The sequence below is a fragment of the Notolepis coatsorum genome (assembly GCF_963971535.1).
Source record: "Notolepis coatsorum genome assembly, chromosome: 11".
NCBI classification, from domain to species: domain Eukaryota; kingdom Metazoa; phylum Chordata; class Actinopteri; order Aulopiformes; family Paralepididae; genus Notolepis; species Notolepis coatsorum.
This window is the reverse complement of record NC_140175.1, coordinates 23,190,571-23,206,336: the sequence shown is the minus strand read 5'-3', so window position 1 is coordinate 23,206,336 and position 15,766 is coordinate 23,190,571. Positions and strand designations below refer to the sequence as shown.

Sequence of the window (15,766 nt, the reverse complement as noted above, 5' to 3'; positions counted from 1 at the left end):
ACTATACACACACGACTGTGTGGCCAAGTTCAGCTCCAACTCCATAGTGAAGTTTGCAGACGACACGGTGGTGGTGGGGCTGATCTCGGACAACGACGAGAAGGCCTACCGGGAGGAGGTTGAGGTACTGGAACGCTGGTGCCAGGACAACAGCCTGCTCCTGAACATTGGTAAAACCAAGGAGCTGATCGTGGATTATAGGAGAGGACAGCAGGAGACACACACACCACTGAGGATAAACGGGGCCACCGTGGACAGGGTGAGCAGCTTCAAGTACCTGGGGGTCCACATCTCAGAGGATCTGACATGGTCAACACACATAGACACAGTCGTAAAAAAAGGCGAAGCAGCGCCTCTACCACCTGAGACAGTTAAGGAAGTTCAGAGTATCGGGGAAGATACTCCAGTCCTTCTACGCTGGAGCTGTAGAGAGCATCTTGACTGGAAACATAACTGCCTGGTATGGAAACAGCACGGCACAGGACAAGAAGGCCCTACAGAGAGTGGTGCACTCTGCCGAGCGTACCACGGGTATTGCACTACCTCCCCTGCAGGCTCTATACAACAAGAGGTGCAAATCCAGAGCCTGCAGAATAATGAAAGACCCTCACCACCCCAATAACAGCCTGTTCCAGCTGCTGAGGTCAGGCAGACGCCTGCGAACACCAGCTACTAGGACAGAGAGGCTTCGGCTCAGCTTCTTCCCCCAGGCCATCAGAGCCTTGAACAATGAACACTGAGGGTCACAGAACACTGAACTCTCCACACACAAGCACACATTAGCACACACACGACACGCACGCTGTGCACGCTCGCACACTAGCAGCCACTTTAACATGAGAAAGCACTCACTCATGCTGCACACGCCCACACTTATGGCCACAAAGGAAAGGTCACTTTAAAAATAGTATAGTAACAGTGTATTGCACTACCAAGGGACCTAGCATGTCCTTCATGCTCTGTAAATAACTATGTACAAATACCGTGATGTCCCACTATGTTACCTGTTTATTGCACAATGTTGTTTATTGTTTATTGGATTCCATTATATGTTGTACTACTGTATTGCACATCGTTGCGGGCTAGACCACCCGCATTTCATTGTATACTTGTATGCCGTGACAAATAAAACTCTTGACTTGACTTGACTTGACTTGACTTGACAAATTAGTGGGGGGGCATAAAATGTTCTCGGGGGGGCACAATGGTTTTTCAACACAGGTTCCCTTTTATACGTTTCAGCTGGGACAGCGGCGCTGTGGCTTGCTTGGCGCTGCGGCTTGCTTGGCGCTGCCCACGGTGCTGAACTAAACAGCAGAGAGGCAATTGAAAAATCAAATTTCTCTCTATCTTAAGAACTTTCACTTATACAAAAACAGACTGAACGGATATATATAACAGACCTGCTGGGGCAGCGGACTGAGAGCAGGGGACACAAACAGGCTGGATAAGATGGTCAAGAAGGCCAGTAGCATGGTTGGGGTGGAGCTGGACTCTAGCGAGGGTGGCGGAGAGGAGGAACCTTGCTAAGCTCCAGGCCATCAGGGAAAACCCCTCCCACCCACTATACACAGACTTGGCTGACAGGAGGAGCATGTTATAGGCTCACACTACCTAAATGCAGCACTGAACGGCACAGGAAGTCCTTCATTCCGACAGCCATCAAACTATACAATGCATCACTGTGCCTCACTGCATCACTGAGCACAGAGTGACAGTTACCATCTTCCTGGACTCTTACTTTTTAAACAGCACTGTGCATTATTACACCTACTGTAGACTTCAGTATATTTTTACTGTATTTATTTACTGTATCTTTTATTCTATTTTTATTCTATTTCATTTTATTCTATTCTTAGGCCATTTGTTTTGTTATTCTTATTTGTGACTTGTTCTGTCTAAATGTTTAATGTTGAGTGATTTGCAGTGTCAAATTTCCCTCAGGATAATACATTTCTATTCTATTCTATTCTATAGCTTTGAAAAGTTTCCATTTATTCAATACTTCTGAATTCACTGACAAACTGAACTGAACTGACAAAAATTAAGGTGCATAAAAAAGCAAACAAAATTCCTCCACAGGCTACTCACCATCATAAGTAGAGAGGCAAGCGGCGTTTGGGGACAGAGTGAAATCTTCTTAAAACACTGCCCCTCCACTCATTCCTGAACTTTTTTGTTAAGTCCTTCTCAAATGCCAACTGAATTAAATTGGCCTTAGTTGCGTCGATGAAGCATACTAAGGCGATGTTCTGTAAAGACGTTCTTGAGGGTAGAAAACGAATTATCACAGAGTGCCGTGCTAGCTTCAGTAGTGTTGTTGTTGACATCAGTGCCCACTAGGGCTGTCCCAGACTAAGGGAACAGCCCTTTCCAGGGTGGGCACAGCTGACTCAGTGGGCGGGCCCGGCCCCCTAATGCCCGCCCATGGCGCCGGGACTGCTCCCACCCACCCACCCACCCCCTCCTAATGTACAGTCTCCTCCCTACCGTATGTATATATTCTCTCCCCACCGTATGTATATTTCTCTCCCACCCACCCACCCCCTCCTAATGTACAGTCTCCTCCCCATAATATCTATATACTCTCTGTCAGGATCTATGGGTAACAGTACTGTATATTTGCATATCATATATGTCACAAATGTAACAGTACTATATACCTGTATGTCATGTATGTCCCTATGCCATAAATGTCATGATGTCATGTATGTTGTGTATGTCATAAATGTCACTATGAATTGAAAATGGGGGACCCTGATGTAAACAAGACAAACGTCTTTCTCTGGTCTGCATCCCCTTAACAATTGTGTGTATTGAGCTATACTGTACCCATTCTGCAATCTGTTAAATAAATTCATTCATTCAGACTGTGGCCTTTTTTTTTTTTTTTTATTATTATTATTCTTTTTTTTTTACTGTCTTCAAACCTGATATGTCGTGGAAGCACTGCGTTACAGTTCACTCCGTTGTTTTTAGTTTTTCTTTCAAAAACCAAGAATACCCGTATGATAGACATTGTGTTACAGCGGTGTTGTTAATTAATATACATATATTTCAGTTACGAGAAAATTATGTATATTACTGTAATCAAGAGCCCCTTTATTTTTTATATTTTCTCATTCTATTTTTTATCTAAAGGGGGGGGGGGATATATAGTATAAAGGTGTTGATTGGCATAGTGCTGGGAAGACCAGGGGACCTTTTGCATAGGGGAAGTGGAAAAAGCTATCCTGCTGGGAATGGAGATGGAGATGGTAATTGGTTGGGTTTGTATGGGGGCGAGGGGGGGGGGGGGGGGGGGGGGGTGGGTAGGGGGGGTAACTGTACATTGGAGGTGGTTGGGTGGGGGGGGGGGGAATTGTACATTGAAGGGGGTTGGGTTTGGACATATTGGAGGATGGAGGATATTAAGGGGATTTCTCTGGTATCAGTGGAGGATATTAAAGGGATTTCTCTGGTATCAGTGAGGGATATTAAAGTAATTTCTCTGGTATCAGTGGAGGATATTAATGTTTGTTGTCGCTCTCCTTGGGTGGTATGGGGTGGGGTTAGGGGATAGGAATGGGGAAGGGAAAAAATGGAAGATGTATCTCACCTGAATCCTGACTGTGTCATTTAGTTTTTCTTCCAATAAAGAAAGTTCTAAAATAAAAAATGTTTTGCCCTGTGAGTGTCAGGCCATGCGATTCCTAAGCTATTGGTTTAGGCGGGGGGGGTAACTGTACATTGGATTATCGACGAAACCTTACTTGGTCCCAAGAAGAGGGTCTCGTGTATTACTGGGTTAGGACATTTACTGTACATTGGAGGGGGTTGGGTTAGGACATTTACAGGGGCCAGTTTCGAATTGCAGTCTCCCGTAGGTGCTCCTTGAGAGTGGTTTTAAAAGTGGGTAGTGATTCACATTCCTTTACAGCTGTGGGTAGGGCGTTCCACATTGATGTGGCATAATTGCAAAATGTGTTTAGTCCCTTGTTTGAGCCAAATCCGGGTTTAACATGATTTTTGGAGCTCCCTCTGGTGTTGTGGTCGTGGTATTCACTGACCTTTGGGAAGTATTTTGACATGTACATGGGTACCTTAGTCATGTAGTATATCTTGTAGACCAGGCCCATTGCAAGTTGCTGTACTCTGTCGTCTACTCTAAGCCATCCTAGGTTGTCAAAGTGGGCAGGGGTGAGGTGGGTTCTAGGAGTAAGGTCAAGCAGTAGTCTGACCAGTTTGTTTTGTGATGTTTGTAATTTTGTTTTTAGCGCCTTTGAGGTGCTTTGGTACCATGAGGTGCAAGCATAGTCGTAGTACCCTTGAATGAGTGCTCCTGCCAGAGTCTTCAGGATATTCTTGTTTACCAGAGAGGAGATCCGGTACAAGAATCTAGTTCGTTGGTTGACTTTTTTTATTACATTGGATGCCATTTTGTCACAGGAAAGATTTGCCTCTAGGATGGAACCTAGGTATGTAATTTCATCTTTCCTTGTGACAATATTGTCACCCACTGTAACTGAGAAGCCGTCGGCCTTGCTGAGTTTGTTATTTGAACCGAAGAGAATGGACTCTGTTTTACCCAGGTGTAATGATAGTTTGTTGTCAGCGAGCCAGGTGCAGATTTTGCCGAGTTCAGAGCTGATTTTTTTCAACCTGCAACTTGTCCCTGTCAGAGACCAGCAGGGCTGAGTCGTCCACGAACAGGAACAAGTTGCAGTCACAAGCTGATGACATGTAATTTGCATAAATTAGGAACAGTAACAGTCCTAGTATGCTTCCTTGTGGAACACCACAGCTCACTGGGAGGGGGGGGATAGTGTACCATTTACCTCCACCCAGGGGTGTAGCTCCAGATTCTGGGCCCCATGAAAGAATGTATTTGTAGGCCCCCAGTGAATTTTTTTTTGGCCAATTTTTTATTGATGAAAACGCATAATATGGTTTTTACCTATACATTCGGATCAGCAGTTCAGCACCTGCACTGTTGGTGGGTGAGCCTAGTAAAGGATGTCGCATTGCGTTCATCTTCAATGAATGGACCAATGCAATAGTCTACCAAAGCCCCCCCTCTCTCTCTATATATCTCACACACACACACACACACACACACACACACACACACACACACACACACACACACACACACACACACACAAACATAGTATCAATGAGAGCATCACTAATACACCTGAGTGATGTCTAGAAAAAAAAAAAAAAACTTTTTTTTGGGCCCCCCCCCCAGTGCTGGGCCCTTGGAATCATCCTAAGCTACCCCCCCCCCCCCAGCTACGCCCCTGCTCCACCATCTTTTCTCTCCCCTCCAGGTAGGATTGCATCCAGCTCACTGGTGAACTATCAAAACCAATTGCTTTTAGCTTGTCAATCAGAATGGAGTGATTGACCGCATCGAAAGCCTTTTGGAGGTCCAGCATGACCATGCCGCAGTATTTGCCCACGTCCACCTCTTGTTTGATGTGGTCGTTCAAATATAGAAGGCATATGTCAGTGGAGTGGGATGTTCTGAAGCCAGATTGAAATTCGTAGATTAGCTTTTTTTCCGCGAGGTACAGTACTTTTTGACCTGTTCGTAGAATTTCTTTTCCATGACTTTCGAGATGGAGGTAAGAATAGAAACAGGGCGGTAGTTGCCTGGGTCTAATTTGCTGCCTTTTTTGTGCAGGGGGGTCACTCGCAAAAGACTCGCAAAAGTCTTTGGGGACGTATCCCTGTTTTATGGAGAGGTTTATTATGTGGGTGATGACTGGGGTGATGGCGGCTGCTGAGTCTCTGATGAATTTGGAGGGGATATTGTCATGGCCAGTGGCCTTGTTAGGTTGGAGGGTGCTCAGTTTTTTTAGCACCTCATCTGTTTTTACCATTTCGAGTTTGAAGACGTCTTTGCGGACCCCTAGGTTTTTGTAGAAGGCTAGGATGTGTTCTACCCCAAAATGCCCTGAGTGGGAGGGTAGTTTATTAACGAAGGGTTATGTATATAACCCAGTTCTATGAGTTATGGTGCGCTCAGCACCTGTCTGCATATATCTCGCTTCAGCGTATATACACTGAATACAAAATTCCACCATGTACCTTTACATGCCAGCATTCATCTGGCCACACCCCCATCCACTTACCTACATAAGCAGGGGTGGGGCCACACACTCATCTCCTTCCCAACAAATTTCACCACAATGAAAAATCAAGGGCCGCAGCGGCGTCCAGGTGCTGAGTGCACCATAACTCATAGAACTGGGTTATATACATAACCCTTCGTTCTATAGCGTTATGGCTTCGCTCAGCACCTGTCTGCATAACAGGGGATGAGCGGGAGCCATAGCCCGACAAATGTACCCCGCTGAGGCCCCCCACAACCATCAGACCGGGGAGGACCGAGCCCCCCCGACCCTCCCTAATGGAGGATACCCCCCCTATTGGAGGTTCACGGGAGGGCGCGGATCCGACGGATCCGACCGTGCGAAGAGGCACTCAAGCAATTCAACGCACAGGGTGAGCAGACCGTGGCTTGACCCCACGACTACACACACGCACAACCCGCATGCCACCCGGGAACGAACGGAAGGAACAACCTCGTTACTGCCCCCAGAAATCACGGGTTCAAGAGCAAACCCAACCCTGTGGCAAGGCCGTAGCAGCGGAGCGCGAAGGAAGACCCAGACCCACTGAAGGGACTGGATCCCCTGGAAAACGGGGGCCCGGAGAGGTCAATGACGCCAGGCATCAAGACCCCACCAGGTGGTCACTTAGTGACACCGCCCCCCACATCGCCTTCGGATAAGGCCCCTCCAAGAGCGGGCCCTTTCCCCCCAATAGCACACCGCCTGGCACACTGACCCTGCAGAACAGGCAGTCAGCATGGCCGGAAGCACACAAAAAGGTTAACCAACGGAAGCAGGCAGCGCACCGGGGAAACCAGGCAACAGGCTGTAACCTGAGCCTGGAGCACTGCGGACGAGACAGGCGCCAAAGGAGTCAGCTGAAAACAGCCGCCCCGGCGGAAGGGGCGTATGCTGGCGTTGTTGATCACCATGACAAAGCCTCCATTAAAAAAAAAACACCCAGAGGGGTTGAGGCAGAGAAGGCTGACATGATTGGCAGACGTCATGAACATGCAGGGGCACACTCAACCGGGTAACCCGGGAGTTGACTCTGCTCCAACACACCAGGGAATCAACCACCCGCTCGGTACAGACGGTGGTTGTTCCTATAACCCCTCAAGAAAAAACTCCAAACAAGGGTTATCCCAGGCCTACGGTATCAACGAAACTTTACTTCGGACCGGGCCCGGTGGCACGGGAAGCACAGGATTACCAGAGGAGGTCCAAGACCACCCCAACAGCCCTCTCTCCGCCACGCGTGAGAGAGGAGCGAAAAGAATGGAGAACCAGCCCTAAGCACACCGCACTTGGTATTCCCAGGCGGTCTCCCAACCAAGTACTAACCAGGACCGAACCTGCTTTAGCTACCGAGATCGGACGAGATCGGGCGTGTACAGGTTGGTATGGCTGTAAGCCATTACGATAGTGCAGAGTACAACATGTACCCAACAAAGGGTCTCCATAACACCTAACCCTGTGACACCCGGACCGACCTGGCATTTTCCCCCCGAAAAAAGCGCAAGTCCCTCAGGGTACCAGAACAGCAGATCTGCATCCCCGGCGGACAACGGGTTAACTGACCTGGACTAGTGTGACCAGACCAGTCCCGTGTCCTAACCACGCCGACATGCCCACTCCAGGAGAGGGGGTAGGTATGCGTGTCGATCTAAAACATGAAAAGAGGGCGCCACCCAGACGGTCCCATTTGGACCGTGCTCAGTGGCCCACCCCAAGGGCGTGAGACCCCTCTACCTATGTTCTGATCTATTCTGTTAACATCCCCCAGATATGAACGAGAATTCATCGAGACAACCTAGTAAACTGGCGCTCGGAAGAGACAAAACTCCATCCCAGTTGCCCCATAAAAACGCTGTTTTAACAAGCAACCAAGGCGCACTTAGCCCCTGTGTGATTCTTTAACAGAAACACACCGAGCCAGCACTATGTATGCGTCGAGACCCAAACACATCAATGGATAGTCTAGCAAGACACCAAACATTGTTCCTCCAAGTCGCCTGGGAGAACGACACGGAGCCGTAGTGCTTCATGTACCTTCCTCTTTTTATTCAAAAAAGAAAGAACACAGACTGACATGAATCCCTCGTGACGCAGCTGAGGGTAAAAATTGTTTACATTTTTACATCCCACCACCCTCCCATAGGGAGGAGACGGAAATCCCCAGAGAGACTTCCCACGTGAGCTGTATAGATTGAAAAGAATATATTGCAACATTGAGCTATGTAAAATTTGGGTTAGGGCTCTCCGAGGAGGAGGCACTGAACCAATACACACTCAATAATCGAATTGAATCGAATACACACACAATAGAGCAGGACTCCTTTTTGAAGTTCTACTCACCTTGACAATCTGAGGAGGAGGCTCTGAACTCTGAGGAGGCTCCCTCACAGGGAAGGAGAGTCCTAACTCACAGAAGGCCCGAGTAGAGGCGGTTAGGTGGCGTAGCGGAGATTGCGCTTGTCACCAACCCCGGAGCTGTGAGCTGGATTCGCCTGTTCGAATCCAGCTCACAGCTCCGGGGTTGTCACCAGCTTGGCTGGCCGTTCACACTAATACAATTGGCAGTATTAGAGGGTGGGAGAAGCTGGCGGGGTGGGTCCGGGTCGTTGTAAACAGCAACTCCTACAGTTCGGTCGGGGCGCCTGCTAAGCGCGGATAGGACCTGAGTGGGATAGTGTGATCCTTCCACACGCTACGCCCTCTCAGGGAGGATCCGCGCTGCCAGGTGAAAAGAAGCGGTTGATTGGCTGGACGTGTGTCGGAGGAAGCACGTGATAGCCTCCACTCTCCCAGATGATCTGACTGTGGGGGGTAAGTGCGCAGCGACCAGGAAGGAGATTGGGAATTGGCATACGACTAACATTGGGATTGGAGAAAATCGGAGGAAAAATGGAGGGGGAAAAAGATAAAAAAAAAAAAGAAGGCCCGAGTAGGAGCTTCGTGAGGAGGAGCTCTGACAACTCCCTGAAACAGATCCATCATATGGACCTGAACAACTCACGGAAGTCTTACCAACAGAGACGCGCACAGTGACGTACTCTATGGCAGGGGAATTTCTGCGGTGCACATGCCCAATCTTCCAGGGCGTGGGACCAGGAAACTCCCCCCCCCCTTCTTACCCTGTAACGTGCCGAACAGCAACGTGACAGGAACCTTGAAGGACAGGAGGTTTTAACCCCTGCCCATCAAAAAGGGGAGGAAAGGATTACCAGTGCACCCCTTTACGACCCCACACCCATGATACGATGTAATGACAAAAAAGAGCATGACACAGTCACAGTCAGCTACATGAAGTGTCTAACAGCTTCACACAGCTCATGTGCTAACCTGCTATCTGATTTTTACTAAGGGAAAAACACAGAATAGAGAGGGCCCCCTTAAGAGCCCCGGTACCAGACTTACACATGTGCTTCTGTGGCCAACCTAACCCAGTTGTAGATCACAAGACACACACAACCCTTTATCACCACAAAAAATGGCAAGTACACTCTTGCTACAGAGGAACGCCGTTTTTCATAACGAGAGAATACAGAATCCTCGATTATGTATCGGCCACAGGCCTTGCTAAGCACACACGATAAGCGACCAAACAATCTTTTCTTTAGGAAAATATAGTTTCTCAAGCGGTTAGCACAACCCCAGCAATTAAGCTGAGGGTTACATCGTATCCCCACAAACACAGTGACACAATATATTGTAAACAACATGTCTGAAAGGAGGGTGGGGAAGCCCCAGGGAAACCGGGGGGATCACCCCTCCTACCTTACCCTTGATACGGCCAAGTTGAACAGGTAACCCTGTTAATATGTGAATACACTGTTCATTGTCATTACAGGCTGAGAAAAGAATTCATTCTTCACTCATATGTCACTAAGCATAGCTTTATAGGTTAATTAACCCCCTTAGTTGTGAGTTCACGGTACCTGAACACACATGATGTTCTCAACACAACTAACCAGATCATTTTTACACATGTAAAACAACAACCCGATTTGTATGGAGAGAGAAGCTATACCAGTGACAAGACAATTCACACACAACACGCGTCGTATCCTAAATGTATTGCAGCAACACCCGTTTTGGAAAACATCGTTATTACAAAACATTTAGAAGGGAAGGAAGAAGAAGTGTTTAAGGTCCGGTCGGGACCTTTCCTACCCTGAGCGCAGGCCAAGCGAACTGCAATCTGGCTAACAGGGCACCGACGTTGAACACAGCATTCCTGTGTTGACGACGAGGGCAGCGTCGCTGCGCCACCCAGCCGCTACGGTTCTCCATGTTGACGCAGTCCTCGCTGGCAGGGCTCCCGGTGTAGGTTCGACTAACATCCTCTGTCAAAGATGACGTCGTAGTCAGAGTGTTTTAAGGCATGTTATAGTCATAGCAATGTTCAACAGTGTAGCATCAAGCTAACAGCCGCTCCCGACTGATAGCACCAAGCTAACGTTTCCTAGCCTAGTGACACAACGGGCTAGTGCCGCAGCTAACAGTTGACTGGCTAACAGGTAGGCCACAACTAGCACGCAAGCTAAGCATCTATCACCTGAACTGTACAAACGACATAACAAGCCACACTTCAGACAGGCCGCCGTCTGAAACCCTCCTCATCCTTTAAGAGAGAAGAGAAAAAGGGATGTCAACACAGTTTACAACAGTGATTTTACCAGACATCCGGCGGAGCGAGCACAAGTCCCATCTGGGCTGCAGCCGACTTGAACATGGATCTTCCGATAACGAACATCCATTCCCACATTTCCTCGTTAGGGTATACTCTCATTTGTATATGAAAGATGGGGCCTACACAGTGACAGAGAAGCATTCGCTCGTCCAGAGAATCCTGGGATCACCAGTTCCTGGTCGCGGCCCACTAGTTGACTATAATGGGCTTCAGACCAAGATCCCCCGCCGTCGCCTAAGAGGCTGAACAGAGGACCCTAATCTGGGGCCGGCTTTCGTAAAAATGGTCAGCTAGCCCCCATAGCACTAACAGACAAGTGGTGCTCACAAGCAAACATTACTCACCCAGGCTTGAAAACCAACCAGTCCCTCACAACAGACTTCCACAGTCCAGCTGCATAGCAGGAGGGTCAAACCCATCCAGCCGCAGCAAAGGAGGACTGCAGTTTGGGGAGTATATTAGCGACGCAAGCCCCTAATACGAAAAAACCGGTGGAGGTTTAGAATGATCATCATCTTCCAGACACTCCAGTGACGAAGACAATATCGCCGTATTTTCTCGAAAATAGTGAGAGAGAAAATAAAGATATGATGTCAACGTATCTCCTTGTTCTTTCTTTCCTCAGACTAAATATTTTTCTCCATGTCAAGTGGGCATGTGAGCAGCACTAGCTTGTGGATGAAATTTGAGAAGGAGATGAGTGTGTGGCCCCACCCCTGCTTATGTAGGTAAGCGGATGGGGGTGTGGCCAGATGAATGCTGGCATGTAAAGGTACATGGTGGAATTTTTTATTCAGTGTATATACGCTGAAGCGAGATATATGCAGACAGGTGCTGAGCGAAGCCATAACACTATAGAACCAGTGTTGTGGCTATGTTTGTAAAGAAAATATTTAAGCAATTGGCCACATCCAGCTTGTCTGTGATGAGTGTTTTCTGTCTTTATGTTGATGTTTGTAAATCTGGTTCTTAGTTTTTTACTGCAGCCTAGTTGGTTGTTGAGTAATTTCCAAAGTTCACAGGGTTTGTTTTTGTTTTCCTTAGTTTTGTCATTGATGATTTTTCTTTGTGCAGATTTGATCATGGTGTTTACATCGTTTCTTAGGCTGTTTGTTGTTTGAGTCCAACCACGTGGGCTTGGAGATCACTGTTTGAGCGATCACTGTTTGAGCTTTTGGCAAGCTTTGACTTACTTTTATGAAGTTCAGAGCATTTTTAGTCTCAGTTTTTTCTTTTTTTATCCACTTTTTCTCCTTATTTTCTATTTTTCTCCCATCCCAATTTCGTATCGCCAATTCTCCCCTTCAATTCTCCCCTCCCCTGTCTTGAACGTTGCTAGACTATGCCTCCCACTGGTCAGCTGTAGTGAGGATAGAAGCCTTGCATCACGTGTGCCCTCCGGTACACGAGGAGGCAGCTGTCGCATCTTTTCACCAGACAGCGCGGACTCTCAGTGGTGACGAGTAACGCGTGGGAGGCTTACGCTGCCCCCGATACTTCCTGTCTCTGCTGTACAGGCGTCACCCGACCGACCTGTAGGAGTCGCTGTCCACAACGTCCAATCCCCACCCCATCGACTTTCCACTCGCTACCTCTGCCAATTGAGATAGTATGACGACTGGCCCAAGCCGCAGGCATTGCTGACTCGGGGAGTCGAGACCGGAGTCTCTTGCATTGGTGACGAGCGCAATCTCCGCTACGCCACCCAGCCACCTGTCTCTGGTTTTCATAGCAGTCAGTATGTCTGAGTGCATCCGTTGGAGCTGAAATATATTGAATGTATGGAATATTGAAAGAAATGATTTATTGTTTTATATAAGTTATGCAAAGCAGACAATATTATGCTATGGATAAATATGAGTTATGATTGCTGAGGGTTGATCTAGGTCTGGCTCCCTCTGCTTTTATAGAGCAGGTAGGATCCTTCAATTAGGGGGACTGCTTTCACCTGGGAAAAAGGTCTGAAATGAAAAGGAAATACCTGGTTGGAGCGGGACACAGTTTGGGGAGCGGAGACTGGGGAGCGGACACAGTTTTTATACCGCAAATAATAGATTTGATTTGTTTACTTTAATTGGTTTTTAACAATATCCAACAGACTCAGAACAGAGCTGCCCGCCTGGCCTGGCTCAATGAGGGACAGTGTGGAAGGGATGCATGCCATGGCTGTCATGGTTGAGGGTGGAAAACAGACTGGCTTGTAACATCATCCTCTTTGGTAGAAATATCTGTACCTTGAGAGTGCCTATATGTACACAGATGGTACATACTAAAGATCAACATGTTTATAATACCAGACATGATGCAGCTATGGAAAGATGCACGCTTCCACTACCCAAAACGAATTGATTAAAGCAAACTGTAATGCTCAAGTTCAAGTTTCTTTATTAGTTGTATAGAGCTATGTCAAACTGGAACAAACTGCCATTACATCTAACACATATTACCAGTAAGACATGTTTAAAAAATAAATTGAGAACAGCGATTTTACAGAAAGAAATATCCAAATTAGGGCATTTGTGTGGTGATAGGTGAGAGTTGGGACCTCTGTCACCTCTCCACTTCTGTGGACCTTCATTCATGTCGACCAGCGGTTCTCAAACTACGGGTCGCGACCCAAAGCAGGGTGTCGCATTGGCAAACAAATATTCATTTAAATGGAGAAAAGAAAACAACGAGCCCAACTCAGATTGAGTTTTCCACCTGGCAGGTCTCGCCCCTTCAACGGAGGCCGACACAGTATTCCAATACACATCTCACTACATCCTGCGCATACATAATCACGGAGACCACGTCTCGTTTTTAGTGTGTATAACCTTGACACTTGCAATGGATAGGTTTGTTGTCAGAGGCGTGGAGAGAGAGAAGAGGTGCAGATTTTCCTTGCAGACAAAAACAACCCATTGGCAGAGAAATGTTCTGATAATGAATGGCTGGCATATCTAGCCGAGATCTTTGACCACCTCAATGCGTTGAATCTGGGACTACAAGGTCGGGACACAGACCTGTTTGGACTCAGAACTATTTTGTGGCACTCATAATCAGCAGAGATTTGGGGGTATTTACTCAGCTTAATGGCTTTTTGGAGGAACAGAATGTTGCAAAAAGATAATTTGAAGCCCATCATCTTTAGCCACATTCATTACACATGACGCAACAGATGTCTGAGTAGGAGGTGCAAATTGATCTTTCGTGTGACGAGAAAGTCAAGTTCACTGGACAGGCCGGATTTTCAGCACTGACATTAAAAAAGAAATACAAATCTCGACCCGGAGTACTGTAGAAGCGGATCTGCGCCTTTTTCTCAGCACAACGCAGCCACGTATCATGGAACTGTTCAAATGTACAAGCACACCCTTTCCATTAATAAGTCTAGTTTTTTTTATTCTTGAAAAGCACGTGAACGCATTTTCTTTTCTTTTTTTATGTTCTGGCAATATATTTGGGCTAAATATGCCTTGTTTTATAAATGTGTATACAGAAACAATTCCGTTGCTTTTGTTGATAATATTCATTAATTTCATTGATATCATAGTGCTGTAATTTAATTTTTTATTTTTTATTATTCTTTTTGATCTTTTTCCCCCTCCTTTTTCCTCAGATTTTCTCCCATCCCAATGTTAGTCGTTATGCCAATTCCCAATCCCCTTCCTGGTCGCTGCGCACTTATCCCCCACAGTCGGTCTGCAGAGTGGAGGCTATCACGTGCTTCCTCCGACACACGTCTAGCCAATCAACTGCTTCTTTTCACTTGGCAGCGCGGACTCTCACTGAGAGGGTGTAACGTGTGGAAGGATCACACTACCCCCCTTAGATCCTATCCGCGCTGAGCAGGCGCCCCGACCGAGCTGTTTACAACGACCCGGACCCACCCCGCCAGCTTTCCCACCCTCTAATACAGCCAATTGTATTAGTGTGAACGGCCAGCCAAGCTGGTGACAACGCCGGAGCTGTGAGCTGGATTCGAACAGGCGAATCCAGCGTCTCCGGTGTTGGTGATGAACGCAATCTCCGCTACGCCACCTGACCGCCGCTGTAATTTAATTTTCTAATAAATATGCATGATCTAGTTCAACAACATGTGCTTTTATTTTGATATTCCTTATTGCCACGTTGAAATTACGCGATTGTGTGTGGGGTCGCCAAAAAAAATCCTAAATAAAATGGGGTTGTGGTATAAAAAAGTTTTGAGAACCCCTGATGTAGACAGACAAATTACTATCTTTACTGTCATTATTATTCTTTGTTTTGGTGTTGTTGCTTCTACAATGTGCGGAGTAAGAGTAGTTGTAAGTAAGTAAGTAAGTAAGTATTTATAAAGCACCTTTCATACATGTCATGTAGCTCAAAGTGCTGTACACAATTATAGGCATATATAACGATAAAAGCAATAAAGTCACAGTGATCAGTTAAGATCAATGTTTAAAAAAAAAAAATAATAATAATAGTAACTGAGGTAACAACTAATGGGGATCCTAATTAAACAAACTGAAACAGGCAGAAGCACTAACCAGTCAACTAAAGGGTCCGACCCGTGCCTAGTGAGTCTAGGCATCTGTGGTCATTACACTACCCCACTCCTTTGCGAAGTGCGTCCCCGCGCTTCAGCCTATCAGCCTATCAGCCTCCGGGCACGCGGGATTCCGATGGCCTCACGGTCCACCATCCCACTCCTGACACTCGACTCTGACTTGAGATTTAGTGACTCGACTACAACACTGCCTGACACCAATGTAGTGAATTCAGGACGCAGCCAGGAATTGAACCCAGGTTGCCCAGACCTCAGGCGGCAGCGCTAACCAGTCAACTAAAGGGTCAACCGGTAACCGTTAGCCAAGGGTTAACCTGGCTTCCGGAACCACACACCCTCTGGGGCACTTCAGCCGGTCTCTCAGACGTCCCCCTTGTGATCAAGCTAAAACCCCAACCGCCTACAGTCACCATCGAGGGGAGCTTGAGACTATTGGGT

General features: G+C 47.1%; 1 protein-coding gene across 1 annotated transcript in view; it reads left to right on the top strand.

Annotated features, from left to right (window-relative positions):
- Positions 1-15,766, top strand: part of npffr1l3 (neuropeptide FF receptor 1 like 3) — a gene marked incomplete at both ends in the record, with an annotated part of 30,048 nt that overhangs the window by 9,989 nt on the left and 4,293 nt on the right. The gene's annotated exons all lie outside the window — the stretch shown is intronic.